The following is a 16,169-nucleotide window of genomic DNA, read 5'->3' on the forward strand; positions in this document are numbered from 1 at the left end:
TGTATTTTTCAGGACTTTCTCCTCTCGTGAGCTGAGAGAGTTAAAAGACAGATTTGGATCTCATTCCACACTCTTCCATCTCCAATTTAAGGTATTGCCCTTTTCCAACTCACTCACTCATTTCAAAACCCTAGATTTCTACTCCCTATTTCTCCAAATTTCTTCCAATATCCGGACTTCCCGACGAGATTCGACGATGTTACTTTGGATTTTGGTTTCGCTTTCCAGATTTCTGCAATTCTCTCCCCTTGATCTGATTTTTCAATAAACCTGCGTTTGCAACTGAATGGTTTTCGGTAGCAGTGGATCCAGCTCGGTTATCCATGCCATTTATCCGATGGGCCGCACTCTTGGATAGGGATGCCTAGAAAGCTCTTGGATTGGAAGATCCTGACCTTTTAACCGTTGTAATGTTTTCTGTTCGATGTGGACTGTTGCTGTACTCTCCGCTTCACAATCCATTCAAAGGCAATTTGTCAGAGGTTCAGGATCTTCCAATCTGGCTGATTCTTGTTTCTCAAGGTCTGCTTTCTGCATTTGGGGCCTTGTCCCTATCTTGACCCTTGAGTTCTCTTATAAAGAAGTGTGTAGGTCCTGCTGTATATTCTCTGCTATACACAGCCATGGGCTGTGTGTGGAGTTTGAGGATGTTTCATTTACATCTGCAAAACCAAGACAATAATTACCCTCTTAACTGTATTTTTCTCTATAAGAATCAACCAAAAATGAAGAAATGTCTCCAAAGCTTCCAAGTAAAAATATAAGTCTAATGCATATTTGCATTAACTCAATACAACTCCGGTATTATTTCACCACTCAAACTGAAAGCTTGTAGTAAAAATGACATGAAAAACGCTTATGACAACCAAATCACATCCCATGTTCATACAGCTAATGCATCAAAAATCCCCTGTTATACATGCAATTTTGCAATCCAAGAGCGCTGCAAATTGATGGTCACAATTCTTTCTCGATGATTTGTGGTGCAGATTCCTACCTCTTCTCATCTGTACTCATACAGCTTGTACAAGTGAAGACACGCACAAGGAAGACATACCTGCATTACATGCACCTTGGACGATAGATCTCTGCATTCTTCAATAAGTGCTCTTTCCCTAGCAACTACCCCAACAAGTTCTGAAATCACATGATCCACTCCTACTGCCTGTGTTCATAGAAACTCAGTCGAAATAGATATCCAAGCCAACCCAAAATAGTTGGGACAAGGCTATGGTGATGGGTTCAAAATAGATCCCCAACTGCCCAAATAGAAAAAGGCACCCATTCCTTCTACCTATATATTCACAATTATTCTTTAGCCAAAATAGATACCCAAATCTCATAATAGCTCGGACAAGGCTATTATGAAGATGGTGATGAGTCAAAATTGATAATCTGCTCAAACAGACAGTTGTAAGGTAGATTATGCATTCCTTTACACAAACTTTTACTTACAAATTTCCACAACCTTGCTGCAGGTAGCTGAGGTTTCATCAGAATTAAGATATTCCACAAGATATTGCACTGCAACATACACACGTTTCCAATTTCCTGCAAGTTGCAAACAAATTACCATTCCAAGCTTTCTGCAAAATAGTTTTTTTTCTCCAAGGTATGTGCATTAAGTAGAACATAATACCAGTTATAAACAAATTACTATTGCAAGCTTACCTGCATAATAGCTTTTCCAAGATTCCTTAGAAAGAAAGAGATGGAGAACATTTCACATGTATAGAGGAACTGACTGTTGTCTAGAATCAACCAGACTAGCATGTGCAATCTTAGAACAAGGTCAAGGTTGGGTTAAAATTTAATTCTTGTTTTGACTTAGAATACAAGACAACTTTGCATGTTGTAGACTCTAGAAATCAGAGATTTTTTTTTTTTTTTTTATGTCACAACATAAAAATTGTATCAAGGGCTTAGATGAAGCTATGGCCCTTGATAGAGTGGAATGACGGAACATGATTCATGTAGCCAACACCAATTAATCGAGAGGTTTAGATGATGCTGATGATGATGAAAGGATAGGAAGTGCCACAATAAGTGAAATATCATGTTTAACAAATTGAGTACAAGTGAGTATCTTTTCTTTCAATGCCATCCAGATGGAAGCCAGGGCTATAGGCAATGAATCAGAACTCCATAATCAATATATTTGAGAAGTGCCATGATTGCAAGTGGAAAGAAGAAAATTAAATGATTTGTTGGAAAAGTCCTGTTAGATACCAAGGGCAAGACAGCATCATGGTGGCCATCAAGACATCAGACAAACAGACTCCATATCTCATTAGAAATCAAGAAGCCACTCAAAGAATAACTAGAGATGGCCTCACAATCTATCGCAGACCAAATTGCTCATGCATCGAATCTATTTAGACAGTAACAAACCCTGGCCGCAAGGTGCACATGCCTTTAGACATCGAATCTATTTAGAAGCAATTTAGCCAGGTTTCCCCAAGATCATCAACCCCATTCTCCTGTATGTCCAGCTCAGTCAAATTCCTGTAACCCATATCAAATTTCAGGATCTTCAACAAACAGCGTAACTAGCAAAAATGTACTGTGGGACAATGTTAACCTTCCATTGTGGCCTTTGGTAATGACAAATTTTTAAGTGAAAAATAATCCACAATCTATGTAAATCATGGTGGCCCTAGAAGCAAACCCTTGGTTGACATCCCATCTCCATTCTTCCCTATGGTGTGGCCCACCTGAGTTGGGGATTATGAGTATATTAATGTGTATTTTGTATTGGATTGCACTAGCCTACAAACAGTACCTTTCAAAATGTAGCATATCACAATATGGGAGCTTGTAGCCTATATCTTTCATTCAAATGCTTCTATCTCACTTTTGCTGTCACCTTTTCTAATTTGGGATCTACCTTAACTGTTGTTTGCAAATTCAAAATGCAAGAGGTACTTCCACAACCAGCTGAAGCCGTCAAAGCTTTCCTGGACCGTGATGTAAAGTCAGCAGCAATGGTGGATACTCACAATCTCAAGGAGCTTTATCTGTTTTTGTCTCTTATGCATTCATGCAAATTTGATTAATTTACAGTTTATAGCTTAGTAGAATTGGCCATTCAAAGTGGACCTGAAATAAAGCAGGTATCTTTAAAGTAAGTTTTCTTATTTATTGTTTTTTAGTTGTTTGAGAATTAGTAACAACGTTTACTATGGTTGATATTTAGGTTGATACTCATTTTTAGGATTTGTATTATGCTCATGAGTTTCTTCTCTTTTGAGTCGTCTATTGAGAATTCATGTTCAAAATACACTGTAGTAGTGTCCAAGCATTTATTTTGAAAGAAATATTAAGAAGTGGCAGCAATTCTCTGTCAAAAGCAGAACTAATGGAAGCTGTGTCAAGGTATCTTCGTCAAAGGAATGTTTGTATTTCTTTTGTCTGAATATGCTTATTTCTGTTTTTAAATAATTAATTTGTTCCTTTCTTGTTCCCATCCTCTTTTTTTTTTTTTTTTTGCAGGCTTGGGCTAAAGAGGACCTTCTCGAGGAACAAAATCAAGAGTTGGCCACCTAACAGTATGTATTTGTTTTATGAAGCTTAAGTTGTATGACGAAATGTATATCATTGCACACCATGTATATTTGTATGTATTTTACATCTACCTGGCCATTATAGCCATATCGGATGTGGGTTTTTCAACGGCATTATAGGCTCTGCCTACTTTGTAAAAACAACCCTGCCAGTTGGGAGATATATTCGCCCTTGATTTCGATAAAGATAGTCAGTAAACATGTTTAGGTGGAAGGCCCAATGAAACAAGTCTATTCAATTTTTTATCAAAGGCATTTAATGTGTCAAGAATCATAGACAAACAAGATATGTGCCCAAGTACAAAACAGAAATTGAAACATGCATGTGTTACACAGTTACACAAACGGAAGCCTCACACCATCAATTGAAGCTCATGCAACTCATTTTGCGTGAGTTTTGGAAACTGCACTTGAGTTTTAACAAGGGAACCATAACATTGAAAAAGTTTTTAGACTTCCAAAATTGTAACTTGAAAAACTTAGTTTAGGCTATACACTCTATTGACAGTCAAATGAGTTAAAATAGAATATGAGGGTCAGGACTTGATAAACTCTTGTTCATGAGAGTCCCCATGTCTTTATCATATTGGAACAATTGAAGACAGTTGATTTCTAAATTCATTTAATTCTAGAACATGCTAGAAGTAGAGGTGGTTTAAACACAGATCACAAAGAGATTAGTGAGATCATGTAAAATAAAATCCGTGGAAAATACTATACAACCGAATCAGTTCTGTACTTCAATGATGATGATGATGATTATAATATTTTGGTAGAGAGCTGACCATGAATGTTCACTTCTGACTGTCTTCGAGCTTGCCAGACCAGTATTACTTTGCCTATGGGATAGATTGGACCATTTGAATGAGGAACCACTTTAGAACAGGATGAAAATAGCAATTGCCCCATGTGAAATGTAAGTAATGTTTGACATGTGAAATATCTTATTTTTCCAACTATGTTTCTAAATTCTTTGAATATCTTTTGCTCTTATGCTTATCTTTCTCCTTCAGCAAATATTTTGATTCTCAGGTTTTGAGTAGAAGGACTTGAGCGTCGCAAAGTCAATAACAGAGGAAGCCCGGGTAAATGGATCTCAAGCCCTTTTTTAACTCCACCAATGCTTTCAGCTTCTTAACCAAAGTTCCGGACTCTGCAGATTTGGGCACTGTATGCAAACGATTTGAAGACTTAAGGTCACAGCTTTCTTTACTATTGTCTGTAGTTCATGCTGTTTCTTTCTCTTTTTAGTTCTTATATGGTTCCTTCTCCAGTGATAATTGGTGCATAATGTTTTCTGCGTTTATGGGGCTAGCAAGCCTCTTTACATTTATGTCTGTCTGTCTATATGTATGCATTAATATTGCCACGATGGTTCTGCTAAGGAGGTTGTGTAATGTGTGTTAAATGGTGTTGGTTTCAGTTAGTGTGCAGGGAGAAAATGAATCTGTTCCTAGCAAGCAATTGCTAGGTTAGGAGGATGGGAAAATATCTTATACATTGTTTCAAGGTCATGCTGGGCCGCTTTATTCAACTACATTTAGTCCTCTTGGGGACTTTATTCTGTCTTCTTCTTCGGACTCAACAAGTATGTTTCTTCTCCTATCATCTTACTTTCTTTTCATGATAAGTGGACGAGCCTTTTTTGGGTCAGGTAAAAAAGACGGCTTGCATCTCGCACACTTGTGCCATGAGACTGTGTGCATGAAATAGGATTTACAGGCAAGTGAGCTTACAAAACTCCATTTGGGCTTCGCTATTGGTAATTATGTATGCTAATCTTTCAGGATTGGATCAAAGAAATGGCAGCTTATGTTAAATCCATAGACAGTAATCATCTATTGGAGGTGGGGATTGAAGGATTCTATGGCGAATCGATGCCCGACAGGAAGCAATTTAATCCTGGTTACCAAATTGGAACGGATTTCATCTCGAATAACTAGATTCCAGGAATCGACTTTACGACGATTCATGCTTACCCAGATCAATGGTAATGTATATTCTACTTAATATGGATCCATGAGACTCACTTGTGAGCAACTACTTAATATGAATCCTTGAGACTCACTTGTGAGCAACCACTAGTGAATGGGTCTATCTTAATTATACATTTATTGACCTTTTCCATCAAGATTGTTCAAACTCATACTAGCATTCTGCTCATGGTATCCTATTTTTCTTGTTTGATTGTTCACTCACAGGATACCGAATTCAAATGAGCAGGCCCAATCTGCTTTCCTTCAAAGCTGGATACAAGCCCACCTCCAAGATGCGAATACGGTCCTTGGAAAACCAATCCTCTTTACAGAATTTGGCAAGTCGTCTTGGATTCCAGGATATACGACAAGCGTAAGGGACAACTTCTTGGGGACTGTATATAATACCGTCTACGCCTCAGCAAGAAATGGTGGCCCATGTGGTGGTGGGCTCTTCTTGGATCCAAGGCAATTTTATTTTTTTTTTAAATTTATTATTATTATTATTATTATTTTTTAATTTCTTCCTAATTGTTTACTCAGAAACATGTAAGCATGTAGTAACAAACCATGATTAGCAAGTTTTTCCATGGTAGTAACAAACCATGATTAGCAAGAAAAAGAAGAAGAAGAGAATAATAAAAGAAAGAAATGTCAGACTTCAGTGAGCTATTTATACATCTAAACATGTAGTTATCTATGGATTTTCCACCAAACAACCTGGTTCATGTACTCGTCTCAAACATTTGATAATACCGGTGCATGCAAAAGCACATTTTCAAGGATTTACAATAAATATACTAGCTGAGCGTTAGAATTTCTAGAATTTTTATTTTTATTTCATACTGTGGAGGACAACCCACTCTTCTAGGCACCAGAGGAAACCATTAGGCTTGCTAACATGCCAACAGATCCCATCATCTTCTCCAACTCCTAATCTCAATCCAATTATATTTTGGAGCTTCTGCTCGAGTTCCTGTACCGAATTTTTTTTAATAAATCATGTTTAGAGCAAATAATGTAAAACCTCAATGTTGCCTAAACGTATACATCTTTATATCTATCTCGGTTACTTCCCATCCTTTCTATATGCATGTTTGGAACCCATCTGGTGAGGTCCTTGGAGATCTTCAAGGCTAGAACATTGAAGGGAATTAAACAATTAGATAAGTGAAGAATGAGGTAATGACAGAATAGAACAGGGTGATTATAAAACTACCCCCGCGGTTTGTATATCCTTGCACTTAAATTAGGACTTTCCACTTACCGCAATAGACACGAATGGGTTTTGTGTTGGCCTAAATGATTTCTTATTCCATTTTTGTTTTTTCTGATATGCTTAAAAATGATTTAGGGAATTCAATACCCAACTGAATCTTTGCATGTCAAATCAATCATCTGGTCCTGCAGTTTGGGTCTGTGCCAGCTGAGTCAATGCTTAGGGAAAAAGTTGGTTTGACGAGTTTTGAATTACCGATCTGCCCACTATATACTCCCTGCAGCATTTTCACATCAAGCTCCACCACAATAGTATTTCACAAACATATCACATCACTGTAATATCGTCCATTTCTAATTGAACAACAATATAACTGAAAGTGGTGGCCACCAATATCTAGGCTGCATGTACTACATTGTAGCTATCTGTATGGGGCCTTGGTGGAATGAGCTTCTTGCGGTTCATATGCTGTAGCTCGAGTTTTGTCTTGTTATCAATTAATTGATTTATTTCTTACTTTTAGATTATTTCTTTAATATTAAAGATTGGTAAATTTTGGCGCTCTATTGTTTGACACTGGGTGCTTGTTATGTTTTAAATCACTTGTCAGTCAAACTGCTTCTAAAACTTTTCGGATGTCTGCTGTTGTGCAAACATTTCTTATATATGGTGATTACTGATATGAATTACCAAACTAACTAGAAGATTCATGTATACCATTTTATTTATTTTTTATTTTTTTGCAGTTTGGCCTTGACCATACACTCACAACTGGTGTTATTAGGTAGGAAGATCTGTAGTTTAATATTCACCTCTCAGTTTGCTAATAAGAAGGAATATTCTGATTTACTCCGTTGTTTATGGCCAGGCAAGTAGGAGTTTTTTTTTTTTTTTTGAAAGATAATTTCATGAAGAATTGGCTGAAGCCTAAAGAACTACAACTCAGACCATGAAATGGGAAACAAAAAACTTCCACCTAATACATCTGATGCTGTGGCCCATTGCATTACATTTAGTTTTGCCCTATTGAACACCTCTGATACCCTCCCACACTTATTCCTGAAGCAACCACTATTCCTTCCCCCCCAAATAAACCATAGACCGGCCAATAGGAAACAATGGTGATCGAATATTAAAAAGTTCGCGTGGGCCACAAAAGTTTTGGACGAATCTATATCTTAGAGTTAATCATATTTATGTGAACACTAAGGACATTAAGGTAAATAATTATGGCTATTTTCCATTGTATGCACTTTTTAACTCTCAAGGTTCTGGAAACTGAACTTACGTGAGTAATTCCCGATTACAGGAGACAATCTACACATACATCATGCCCGAGAACATTTTGAAGAAGTTTATTTGCATAGCAGATCTTCGGACTCAAATTGCAGGATATTTGTTTGGCATAAGCCCCCCAGATAACCCTCAAGTGAAGGAAATCCACTATATTAGTTATCAATTAACATTAATATTTTGTAGCCAACTCATCAAATTGAAGATGTGTATTGTAATAAATATTATATATTTTTTTATGTTGTCAAGTAATATAAATTTTGTTTAATATTCAGTTTTATTTGTATGACATTAATTTTATGTTTCAAATATTTAAAAAATACAGGTTCCGATTGAATTATATATAATAAAAAAAATTACTGGCATGCTAGGGTCTTTCAAATCTATACAAAATCTTTTACCGGCGCTTTATCGTGAAAAAAGTGTTCAGAAACCACTTCTACTAGCGCTCGGAGAAACTTTTACCGGCGCTTATTCGCGTCGCGAAAAAGTACAATTGTTGGCGCTCAGACAAGCGCCGGTAAAACTCACCTAGTGCCACAAATTTGGGGCATAGATTGGTCCTTCAAATCAGCCCGAAATTGGCAACGTCATCTACCTGAATTTAATTTCATTTTTTTAAAGAACTATTGGGAGAAAGATATTAAATTGTTAAGTATATAAATTAAATATTTAGAAAATTAAATATATGAATTTTGTAGTCAAATTCAGGTTACCTGATTTAAAAATTAATCAAACAGTCCGATACAACTTCTCACCAAAGAGTGGACCGTTACACCACCATAAACATGTTCCAATTTATAAATGAATGCATATTTGGAATGTTTAGAATATTCCGGATTTAATCCATATTTTTTTGGCAAAAAAATAAAATCAATTTGCACCGTTACGGCCCGTTACGCCCCCGTATCCGTATCGGTTTTAGAGGGCACCATTACGCCAACTGATACCAATATGGGATACCTTGCTCATAAGGAAGTCCTATGCCCAAAATCTCACTTTTCAAGCAGTTAATGTTCAGGCTTGACACCGCCTCATTGCACCACACTATCTTCCTCATGTTCTCCACCAACACATATGCTGCCTCATAGAAAAGGATGGTATCATTGGCAACTACAAGTGGGAAATCAAGGGTCCCGAGCTCGAAACTTCGAATCCACAGATACATGCCTCCTGGCCTTCAGTCAACATTTTGCTCTAAGCTTCAACCACCACAACAAATAAAAATGGATAATGGATCCCCCTACCATAATCCTCTCAAAGCACTAAAGAATCCTTACAGTCCAACACTGAAAACAAAAACCTATCTGACACACTCGAGCAACCAAGCCCTCCATTTCTGGCCATAGCCTAACCTCTCACGCATATAGTCCAAGAAACCCCAATCAACTTGATCGTAGGCCGTCTCGATATCCAGCTTACACGCCACCTCCGCCGAGCCTTCCTTATGCTTAGAATCAATGCATTCATGAGCAGCAATGCATTCATGAGCAGTTAGGGCACTATTCACAATCCCCCCCCCCCAATGCACCTTGATTAACCAAGATGACTTTGGCAATTATTGCCCAAAATCTAGAAGCAAGGATTTTAGTGAAAATCTTATAGTGGCCCCCTATAAGGCTGATATGCCCGAAGTCCCTTCAAATTAACTGCGCCTTCGACCTTTGGCATAATAGCAATAAAAGAAGCTCCAAGTTCTTTCAACAGCCACACCTCTTGAAGAACTCAAAGACAGCTTACCAGATCTTTCTTCACCACACTTGGAAAAAAGCAGTCGGAAATCCACAGCTTCTTTCAATTCGTACTCGGCTACTAGATGTTCAAGAGCCCTCGCATCTATCAAGGATAGAAGATCAAACTGCAGATTGTCATTGTCCAATCTTAGCTTGATCATCTTATCACTTTTCAGCAAGTTCTTGTAATTTTGTATGCAAAACGATGTCTCAAACTTGAGCCTTCTCCCTTGGAATATTTGCTTGCTTCTCTCAAGCCAAATGACCCACACCGTGATTTGACACACCATCTTGTATAGAAACTTTTCCTACATTACTCCAGGCCATAGACGACCATCCAAAAACCAGCTCAGTTACCTTATTTAGCATTACCCGGGCGATGCCAAACTTCTACAACACTAGAGTCCAAAACAAGGAGATTGTTTCAACCCATATATTGCCATCTTCAACCTACAAACCTTATCTAACTCCCTGAGCAACAAACCTAAGTGGTCTCTCAATATGTGTCTCTTCCATGAGATCTCCATGTACAAACACATTTTTAACATCAAGCTGAAAAAATCGCAAACTATAATTAATGGCCACAGAGATTATAACACAGATGGCAATGTGTTTAGCAACAGGGAAAAAAGTATCTGTGTAGTCCAGGCCAAGAGTCGGAATATAATGTTTAGCAACCAAACGAGCTTATCAACCTTTCCACAATACCATCAAGCTGAAATCCATAGCACGCTTGCATCCATCTCTACTGGGATAGGAATAGGAGACTTCAATACAGGACTGAGAATTTTCCAACTCAATATATAACACACCACACAGGCATAAATATTACATACCGGACCCTACCCGACCACATTGCATAGCAAACGGTCTCCAAGAAATATATATATATATATATATATATATATATATTCAAAAAATCCCAAAATAAACCATAAATGTTCATCGGAAATGAAAAATAATTCATTAGCAGATATTAAGGGGCAAGAAAATACCTCTATCAAGCTCAAGAAGAGATCCAATCAATCAGAAAACTGAATCTTTAAGCTCCGTAGTTATAGAGATGAGAAAAGGGGAAAATCTGTTTTTTTTTTCTTCGTTTCAGCTCCAATGCTCTTGAAAATACGGCAAATGGAACTTCTTGCAGGATCGATTGATCGGCCAAAATCTCCTCTTCAATGGCTTTGCAGATCGAAAGAACCGGAAAATTGCATTTGGGGCCAGAGGTGTGAGCGCGTCGAGCTTTCGAAACCCTTAAAATTTTGTGAGAGTGGATTACGTGCGGCACCGGCCTTACCTAACACGGTGCGGCCCTGAGCGTGGGCCCACCTTGATGTATGTCTAGTATATCTACGCCGTCTATCCATTTTTCCAGATCATTGATCATGAGATAAAAAATGAAGCAGGTCCAAATCTTTGGTGGACCACGCTATAGGAAACAGCGGTGATTAACCATTAAAAATATCTGTGGGCCATAAAAATTTTAGATCAATCTAATATTTGTTTTTTCCCTTCATCCAGGTCGGTGTGACCTAATCAAAAAGTGGGATGGAAAATAAAAATTACGGTAGGCCCTGGAAACATTTAGGGCCTGTTTGGCCGAGCAGATCCCATGGTATTAGGAGGGATGGGATCGATTTTAAGGTAATGATAGTGGTGTTAGTGGATTGTCTTAAGATCCGTGGGATTGCTTATGTCTAGGTATGATTGGCACGCCGTGCATATCCCGGGATTTTACATTCCAATCCATCCAACCAAGGGATGGGATCAATTTTAAGGTAATGATGGTGATGTCAGTGGATTGTCTTAAGATCCATGGGATTGCTCATATCCCGGGACAAGTTCACCAGATCTGTTTGGCTCGTCATGCCTATCCCAGGATATTGCCGATCCCATCCCTCCTAATACCGTGGGATCTGCCTGGCCAAACAGGCCCTAATGGTCCTTTTCAATCCCACTGTTTGCTGCAGTGTGATCCACCTGAGATTTAGATTTACTTCAGTTTTTATCGCATTCCCTCGAATGATATGGAAAGATGGACGGATAGCATAGATATACTGCATATCCATCAAGGTTGCCCCCCTCCCCCCCGATCACGGCCACACCGCCTTGGGTGAGGCTGGCGACGCACCTAATCCGTTCCCTAAATTTTTAAGATGTTTTTAAAAGTGCCTGTTTGGGAGCTTGGATTCGGAACCCCTGAATTTGGAACCGTGGATTTCAAACCCTTTGGATTTTGAAATCATCCTGTTATGTTTGGCACCCTGAATTCAGGAATCCATGCATTCAGAAATCTGCATGGTATATTTATAGGGATTTGAATTTAATTGCTAAATCAATTTTAGTATCTTTAATTAGTGTAGTTATGTAATGTTTGACACAATGGTTGTAATAAGCCCATTGAAATATATACATTGTTCGAAAATGGTGAATTCGAAGTCTTGGATAGGCCACAAGCACAAGATCACATCGGAGTAACTAACCAATAATTTTTAACCGTTGATTTACATGGACAATGTTTGAACGGCACAGATTATCATATTAAAGTAATTATAGTGATGCAATTGATAATCTAATTGTTTTGGGATATCATCGCTGGGTCGTGTGCCCAATAGATTAATAGTCTAGTGACACATGGTACACATGCAACTCTTGAAAAGATTTTACCCGTAATCCAAGCTTTCATCTTGGATTTCAAACCCTCTCTTTAAGGGGATTGAAACCCTTTGGATTTAAAAATTAAAACTCTCAGTTATTTTATTGTGCTAAACATATCAGGGGATTTGAAATCCCCTTCAAACCCCCCCCCCCCCCCCCCAAAAAAAAAAAGAAGCATAGTGAGCCCATGGGCTATGCGCAGAAGCATGGCGGAGCTGAAGAATGATGGTTATGTCATAGGGGAAGATGATTAGGATCAAATAAAATTTTAATCATTTAAACATAATTGCTTAACTTCAAGCAATGTGTAAATTAAACTAAGTAAAGCAATTTAACATAAAGGCTTCCAAGCCATTAGTGGGTCCAATTACATAAACTAAAAATGATTTGACATTCATGCAACTAATTTATAAATGATAATCACAAGCGCACAAAGCAAATCCAACCAGAAAACAATCTGCATTTATGTGGAATATATATATATATATATATATATATATATATGGTGAGACCCATAAATGAAATGAAATGATGTTATAGTGTGGTGGGATCCATAAATGTCAGGGGTAAATGTTAAATGTAAGGTGAGCTACACTTTCTTTAACCACATTTTAATAGGCCCCACTATATGTATACTAATATATATTTTTTGTGACATTTGAGAAAAAGTTCTGAAAACTCTTAGAACCTCACTATATGATGGACCACAAGAGGTAATAATTATTTATGTGGGCCCTTCCATGGTCTATATAGAGGGAATGATTATTTATTTGGGGATGGATTTTTCGAACATGTGAGAGAGGCATGGAACTTATTAGAAGCACTTGCCCGTCTCTTAAAATGGGGGCCTTTTGGGTCATATATGTACTAATATACAAGTGTGATATAAAATGCACAATTGACTTGGATTGAAATTACATTTTTCCCCTTTAACTTGAACCGTAATAACTTGAGATTTCCATTTAAATTTTATTTCTCCATTTTATTTTTACACATTTTATATATTTAAGTGAGCATGGACACAAAACTATCATATGAGTTAGACATGGGCAACGCTTTAGTTGGTTTTTTTTTTTTATTATTTCTATTGGATGTAGGTTCTACTTGGGCTAACTTGGAGGATTTTGGGCTAGGATTGGGCAGCATAAAGCTAACCCTTTAACAGCTCTAACTACTTTACACTAAGTGATAAGACTATGTTAGTGCAATGATTTTTACATCTTGTTTGTCAATCACATGAGTCCATATGTCAAGTAGTCGATTGAGCCCTTAGAAGCTGAAGAACAAAGAATTAAGAGAACACGAGCATGAAGGAGCAAAGAACATGTAAATGAGATGCCTTGGTGACCCTAACCCTTGACCCAAAACAACCCCCGGAATCTCTAGATGATTCTTAGCCTTATCGGTAAACTTTTTTAATCATCTCTTAGCCTTAAAAGCTTAATTGAAACATGATAAGTAAGGTTGTTAGAGATACAAAGCTGTTGTGAATTTATATGCCCAAAACAACAGACTTTCGAGTGGTGCTCGTTCTCATTGAGCATATGGAACCCTACAGGTAACTCATATGTCTCCAGGAAGTTATGATTTTTTATTTGAGTTTCTTAATGGCATCGAAGACCCATCGAAGGGTCCCCTCGATGCCATTGAAGACCACTCGATGGAATCGGGTAGCAGTGAGGAAACTATTTAGCAACAATTCAGCTGAAAATTCGATTTTCTTAATGTCATCAACAGAGTCATTTTCTACTTATTTTTTACTATTGAAACTCAAACTTTATATATAGGGCATTCGGTTTTTGGGCATTTGGATGAATTTTTTGTGCAACAGAAGCATAGGTGATTCCATGATCATATCCATCATCTAAAGCCTCTAAGTCCATGAGATCTAATTTATCTTTCTTGTAATTCATCACTTACAAGAGGATTTCAACTTCAATGTTGAAGATGAACTTGATCTCTACCTTATTCTAGATATTAAACTTGAACCTATAGTCAAATCCTTGTCTAAATCCTCTAGAACACCCATTTAGGTCAATCTTCTAGAATTACAATCTTTCATTAGTTATAGGAGATTCATCCAACCTCTCATCATCTTGGTCATCTCAAATGACCACCTCATGCAAGATATTTGATCATTGGAGTTAAAGCATTGGCAACGCATCAGCATCATGATTGGGAGAGCTGGTTGAAGCACAAGAAAACATCGATCGAGCAACACAAGAAGATACTACAAAAGGAGCTCAATTCAACAAGCAAGTTGTCATTTGTAAGAAAACATATACTCCTTCATACATATAGGATTGAGTGTAATAGTTTAAATTGACAAATTCAATTAAGTTCTTGTGTAGGACCTTGATTCTTGTGTAGTACCTAAATCTAAGTCCTTGTGTAGGCTACCGGACATGGGTGTGTACGTATTAGTCTTTGAGGGAGCCTCCCGGTGGGAGTAAACGTAGGTCTTTGGATTGAGTCCAAGGTTATTTGTTAGCCGATAGAAAATCAACTCAAATCTCTTATGGGAGCATCTGGCAGGAGTGTGCGCTTGGTAGGTTATTGTGTAGGACCGAGGTTTGTAGCGAGCTTATAAAAAGCTACATAAGTTTTTGAGGGAACGGTCATTACGTAGAATTGTAAAGGTTAGAGGTGAACCTGATTTTAAACCTCTGATAGTAAAATTAGGTACATACATGGGTTGAGTCCCACTTTCGTATATAATCATTTTAATGGTTTAAAGTAAGCCTTTGTGCATCTATAGTTAGATTTGAATATCAAATTAAGGTGTAAAGATCATGAATGAAAGTGAATGGTTCATCGTCGGTCACCAATCAGTCCCTATGTGTGATCACTGATTTATTTATTTTTTTAATTTTATTTTATTTTATTTAAAGCAAGTGTTTGGTTATCTTAAGTTACAAGTTATTCCCCAAGTGTTTGATCTCTTCTTTTCTTTTTAATATAGATACCAAGAATGACATTAAGGGTAGTCTTCTTCTGCCTCCACCCTAGTGGATGAATCTTCAAATAACATCAATTAAACTTAATGGTACGAGTTATTTACATCACAATGGGCTACCTACATCAATAGAAGTATTTCTTACCAGAATTATTTCATACAACACAACACTTTGGGATCCCCCACCAAAGTTTCCAAATGGCCAAATTTCACTTCGTTTTGGCGTAGATGTATCAATCGAATGGATTGGATGACATGTACACAACATGATGGCCCTCCATGTAGTAAAGGGTGAGAGGCCCTTCTCACATGCTCCCTGTGGTGTGGCCCACCTAAGTCATGGATTAACATCATGGTCAAAGTGGATGTGACAAGTGTTGATAGTTTACCATGCAATTGAGTTGTTTGGGCATACCCACGTCATGTGTGCAATATCCAAGCCAACCATCAGATGCAACCTTGTGATTTTAGTTCCAAGGTCCAAAACTCAGGCGAATCCGTCAATCAAGTGGGCCACAAATTGGGACACCGTTGGGAGGGGACACCCACTTTTGACCGCACAGACCCACCTGAGTTGCAAAAATGGCTTGATTTTTAGCATGAACCTTCATCCAGGCCAAATGAACCCGAGGAATAGCCTAGATTTCATATACACAGCATGGTGAGGCCCACCTAGTCGATGAGTGGCAAGCCTAATTTTTGGGCTCAGAACAAATACATCCTGGAGCCTGCCTGACAAACACACCAAATCAATAACTCCGCATCACCGGC

The 16,169-nt window shown here is 37.8% G+C and overlaps 2 long non-coding RNA genes across 2 annotated transcripts; both read left to right on the forward strand.

The window, feature by feature from the left end:
• Positions 1-2,465: 2,465 nt before the first annotated feature.
• Positions 2,466-5,991, forward strand: LOC131239950 (uncharacterized). The gene is made up of 8 exons (XR_009168522.1): positions 2,466-2,486; positions 2,822-3,124; positions 3,493-3,548; positions 4,387-4,479; positions 4,577-4,648; positions 4,723-4,759; positions 4,987-5,553; positions 5,765-5,991. It is a non-coding gene; the product is annotated as an uncharacterized LOC131239950 (long non-coding RNA).
• Positions 5,992-7,222: 1,231 nt separating this feature from the next.
• Positions 7,223-8,319, forward strand: LOC131238510 (uncharacterized). Its single transcript, XR_009167881.1, has 2 exons — positions 7,223-7,977; positions 8,068-8,319. It is a non-coding gene; the product is annotated as an uncharacterized LOC131238510 (long non-coding RNA).
• Positions 8,320-16,169: the final 7,850 nt, after the last annotated feature.

Source organism: Magnolia sinica, chromosome 3, assembly GCF_029962835.1.
Source record: "Magnolia sinica isolate HGM2019 chromosome 3, MsV1, whole genome shotgun sequence".
In the NCBI taxonomy this organism is placed as follows: Eukaryota; Viridiplantae; Streptophyta; class Magnoliopsida; order Magnoliales; family Magnoliaceae; genus Magnolia; species Magnolia sinica.